Source organism: Ursus americanus, chromosome 6 (assembly GCF_024610735.1).
Source record: "Ursus americanus isolate L20-20 chromosome 6, mUrsAme1.1.p, whole genome shotgun sequence".
NCBI lineage: Eukaryota > Metazoa > Chordata > Mammalia > Carnivora > Ursidae > Ursus > Ursus americanus.
In genome coordinates this window covers 62,524,212-62,529,579 of record NC_142132.1, presented here as the reverse complement: position 1 = coordinate 62,529,579, position 5,368 = coordinate 62,524,212, and the positions used below count along the sequence as shown (strand labels likewise).

The following is a 5,368-nucleotide window of genomic DNA, read 5'->3' as shown; positions in this document are numbered from 1 at the left end:
ATTGCCCTGGGACAACTTTACAAAGATAAAGATTTAAAGAATTACTTCTCACTGTAAATTTTTCATTCTGGCAGAAGGGTCTATTTTAGGCATAAGCAGTATTATCGTACCATTTAAGGAGTCCATAAAAAAATTATCAAAAACACCTCAGAGATTCAACTAAAACAATAATCCTGATCATCTCAACAGCCCTGATCACTTCTGGCTCCAATTTTGTTTAAAATTGTTTGCGGTTTAACAGTTAGACTCACCATGAATCTCATGAAGCCTAAGTGTCAGGATCCTGCCTTAGCCCAGGCCCCTTCCAGGGCTCTGAGACAGGTGTTCACATAATCACAGGTTTTTGGAAAATGCATAAAATAAGGTAGGTTAGCCACAGGTCTTTAAGGCTGTTGTTTCTTTCCAGCTCAATTCCCCACTAGTTGCATTTCCCTACCTGCCAGTGGTACTGGCGGGACCAGAACATTGTGGGGATTCAACTCAGACGAAGTTGAGTAGAGGATACATTTAGTTGAGGATTAGTGCTCTCTGGTTCTTCATCCCCAGCACTTCCAAGTCATTGCCAGCAGACCTCATATAGCAACAGCTTCTGGAAATACTCCTCTGCCCATTCAGTGAATTCTCTTGGCGTGTGGAAATGAAGGTGTAGGGTCAGAGATCTTATCTGAACTGGAAGTAGGTAGTGGGTAATAGAGGAGAAGCTAACCTAAGGGAAATCCTCCCAGGTAGCAGATGTGTAAAATTATGTCATTACCTCATCCAAACTGAATTTCTTGTGTGTCAGGAATGCACTTATTAAGACAGCATGAACAACTATAAATGCATCAGACAATTTTTGGAACCTGGAATCTTTAGAATCATGCCAATCAGAATTTAGCATAATACCTGTGTTTGAGGGCATAAGCTTAGAGCAGTCACACAAACAGTTCATATATGAAAGAAACTTGATAAATGTTTTCTCAAATTTGATAGAAATTCTAAAAATCTACATGATGTTATCAATAGTGAGGTAAGAAGAAGTCATAACAAATTTTTTGAAATAATTAATCATAAAAAAACAATTTGGATTAACCATGTTAAAAAGAAGACTGAATTATCTTTTTTCTCTTCATAGTAAATATTACAAAATTGTGTTTCATATAAAGAGACAAAGATAAAGAATTTGCGAGCCAAAAGGATTCATTAGCATTTAAAATATGGATTCCAAAAATTGTTGCCTCCCCTAAAACATAGGACAAAAAGCATTATAAGGATATGTCAGGCAATTAATAAAAATATAATTTTCTATGAATTCTGTGATTTTATGGTACTTTTCAACTTTTAAAATTTTGTAATTTTACAGTTTCTTATTCTCAACATATATTCCCTATCACACTGAATCTAGCATTCTTTTTCTTTAAAAGGGCCCCCAAATGGTATATACTTCAGGCCTCGTGAACCTACATCTGCCTTTGGCCATCTGTGGCCATGTGGATATTTTATTGGTACCTCACAATCAACATGCCCAAGTCAGCACTCCCCCCCGCAACTCCCCCCGACCCCCCAACCCCCCAGCCATAAGTATCCCTCAGCCTCTGTCCAGAACTGTAGTGGCATCTGCCCATAGTCAAACATATACCCTAGTCATCCCTGATGATTCTTTCTCCCTTAGTCAACACACCCAATCCACTCCTCTCTCGGGTCTTATAATTCTAGCTCCCAAAATATCTCATCATCATTTCCTCCTCTTCAAATCAACCACCACTCTTCTAGTTCAACCCCTGTTGGGATAGATGCAGAGCCCTCCACTGGTCTCCTGGCTCTGATGCTACTTTATTGTCCCTCCTCAGATCTCCTCTTCAGTGACTTTTCCCTCCTAATCCCACATCTGACTATGTTACCCCGTACTCACATTTTTTTTCCCAATTCCATCCTCCATCCAAATCCTTTAGTAGGATGCTGAAAGTCCCTCCCAGGTATGGATATTGCCTAATTCCATAGTATCATTTCTCTCATCCTTTCTCTAGCCCCCTAACTCCATTTATGTGCCAGGAATACTAAATTCATTTCAGTCCATCAAATATGCCTTATTATTTCTTCTCAATGGACCAGAAATCTCTCTTCATGCATGTGGCTGCTTGGCAAACTCTTCATTCCTCAAGACTCAGTTTAGAACCTACTTCTGCTGTGAAGCCTTGCCTGACCCCTCTGCCCTCCACCACACTCACAGCTACTCGTAGTAACCACCATGTTCTGCACAGAGTGGGCTTTACTTCTTGCACTGTAAGCATTTGTTCCCCACCTGTATGGGAAGACACGTATCTATTCACTTGTTGTCTTTGATCCTCATTGGTTGATGAACGAATTTCTCCTTCCTACCCCATGCCCGGTTCCTGAATTTCCAGTGAAAGATTGAGATAAGTTGACACATGTGGATTTGAAGTATGGATGCCAAAAGCTTATCCGTGATTTCTCTTTCTGTCTCTTTAGTTGGAGGAATGAGGGTGGGAGCATGGAGGTTATATATGACAAACTTTTATTACAGAATTGTTTGAACATTTTACAAAAAACACATTACTTTTATAATTTAAAAAATGCCTACCTCAGGAACGGCCGTGATAGTTCCATGTTTTCAGCTGTGATGGAAAGATCTGGAAACTCATGTCTTGCTTTTTTCAACCACTTTACTTTCTGAATTTTGTAAAGGGAGATCAGTCTTCTCCTTTTGAGTAAGTTTTTCAGCAAATAACAATGTGCCTGGAGGAGGAGTGCCTGGGGCACAGAGGTAGGGAGGGAGACTGTTGTAGCTTTTGAAGTTTGAACCGTGTGACTATACTACCTAGCCTAAAAATGGGTGGATGGATGGATGGATGAAAGAAGCCAAAGCCTCTTTTTGCTACTGGATAAAATTTGTTGCATCTCCCTCCAGGCTATTTTAGGTATTTACAAGCAAATGTTTCTTAATCTTTTTATCAGAAAAAATACTCGTTTCAGTCAGCTTGCTATCATAACAAAATATCGTAAACTGGTGGCTTATACATCAGAAATGTATTTCCTCACAGTTCTGGAGGCTGGAAGTCTGAGACCAAGGTGCCCACATGGTGGGTTCTGGTGAGACTTCAGGATTTATAGATGGCGCCTTCCTGCTGTGTCCTCACAAGGAGGAGAGAGTGACCCCATTCTCTGGTTTCTAATAAGAGAACTAATCCCATAGTGGGGGCTTCACCCTCATGATCACATTTAAACCAAATTACCTCCCAAAGGCCCCATCTCTAAATACTATCACTGTGAGGGATGGGGCTTCCATATAGGAATTTGGGGTGGAGGGAGACATAATCCAGTCCACAGCAATGTTTGTTTCTAAAAACAAAACAAAACAAGCTTGTATGCAGCGCCAACCGATCTTTTTTTTCTAAATGGAGTAAACCAAAATATAAATATGACATTTTTTGTAGCACATGCCTTTCCATCCTCTGCTCTTCTGTTGTTTTTTTCATAGCACTTAGAGAATAGTTCTAAAATAGTTCTGCACCTCTCCTGTGCAAACCCTTAGGACAACAGCCGGGGACGCCCTACACCCCACAATGGCGGCACCCTGAATGCCTTGGGCAGACTTTAAGAGCTTACCTCATGGAATTTCCTGTTTGGAAGCCCCACCCCACAATTCTTTCTCCAATGTCTGTTCGAATTAGTAATTTGCCCCTTTATGTTCTCATTTCACTTTATAGCATAAGTTACAACGTAAATGCCAGAATAAAATTCTAAGTAATCATGTGTTCTCCCACCCCCAACACCTACAGCAGGAATTGTATCTGATTAATTTTGTGTCTCTAAAGTACTTTAGAGACACAAAATTAAAGTTGGCCCAAAGAATTAATAAACTGTATTTGCGAAGATGATAGCACAAATTTACAATAACCCCTGAAAGTTTAAAAACAAACATAATTGAGTTAAATTGAAATAATCTACCATCACAGCTGTGGAAGCTTGTGGTTCTTCTTTGTGTTGAATGTAAAATGGATATAATGAATTACTGGCTGTTTTTAGATGCTATAAAATGAATGCCTTGCTGAGGCCTCCCAGAGAGAAATCTATATATGCACTCATTAAAATCAGTATCCTGAACTGGCAGAGAACAGTCTTCTTCCCTAGAGCACTTCTCTGGAGTAGTCAGTTTTCATTTAAAATGTGAACTTGGGATTTTAAAAGTAAGTTTTGAAAGTTCTTAGGTTCAAGCAGAGGTTTCAGAACCCCATACCTTCAATGTGAATCCCAAATGTTCACTGTCACCTGGGAGCATAAAATTCTTAAGGCAATTCGCTCATACCACAAATAGTGCCAGATGACATATATTGCTCACCGTGTGAAAAGTACTAAACACTTAAATGCATGTGATATACTGGCTCCATTCTTTATCCTAATCTGGGTCTCTTTTTTTTTTTTTTAATACAGAATGCTTCACCAATTTGTGTCATCCTTGCACAAGGACCAGGCTAATTTCTCTGTCTCATTCCAATTTTACCAACTGTGCTGCCCAAGCGAGCACCCAATCTGGGTCTTCTAGTATGTGTTTTGTAGAGTTCATGGTAATCAGTCTTCGTCCTACATCCAGTAAGGGTAGTGCAAAGAGAAGCCCTTATTAGGGGATTCTTCTTATCACCACTTCTATTTTACTCTTATTTTCTTAAAGACTTAACGAATGATATTCAAGCACAGACATCTCTCTTAAGGTTAGGGTGGAGGAAATGAGAAAGAGAGTTTTTGATACTGGATTATTTAAAGTATAATTCCTCTCACGGAATTGTGAAATTTTGTGATTTAAAAAACAACTAACATTCTGATGTGAACGTATTTTAAAATATAAAAGTTCAAAATTTTGTTTTTAACTTTTAAATAAATAGAATTTTAAACGAATAAAACATTAACAATTTTTAAATTAAGGTAAAAACAAAGTATATATGTATGTGTGTGAAATGTTCTTCTTTGGCCCAGCCAGAAAATCACCCACTTAGAAAAACATAAATATACAGTAGCTTTAAGTATTAGAAGTGAAAGTAATGGGATCTGAATGTAAATATAGTATCACTGTTGTGATGAGATATTTGAGTGCAGTAAATTTTAATTGTGCCTATACTGGAAGGGGAAAAGCCCGACCCAGAGGAAACAGTAGATTTCCGACGACCAGAAACAGTAGGACGACGCTCTCCTGCGATGAAAGAAAGCGCCTGCGCTCAGACTCAGTTAGCGCCCGCCCTCCTGCTTTTTCTCCAGCCGCCGTTTCCACTCTCTTTCGCGCTTTAGCCACCGGAAAGCCCAGCCCCAAGCGTCCCTGGGCTCCGATTGGCTCCTTTGAAAGTCTACGGACTATCTGATTGGTGGGTCCCGGACC

At 39.5% G+C, this 5,368-nt stretch overlaps 1 non-coding gene across 1 annotated transcript; it reads right to left on the bottom strand.

The window, feature by feature from the left end:
* Window positions 1-4,421: 4,421 nt before the first annotated feature.
* LOC123783165 (U6 spliceosomal RNA) lies at window positions 4,422-4,525 on the bottom strand. The gene has a single exon (XR_006777145.2). It is a non-coding gene; the product is annotated as a U6 spliceosomal RNA (small nuclear RNA).
* Between the last annotated feature and the right edge of the window lie 843 nt (window positions 4,526-5,368).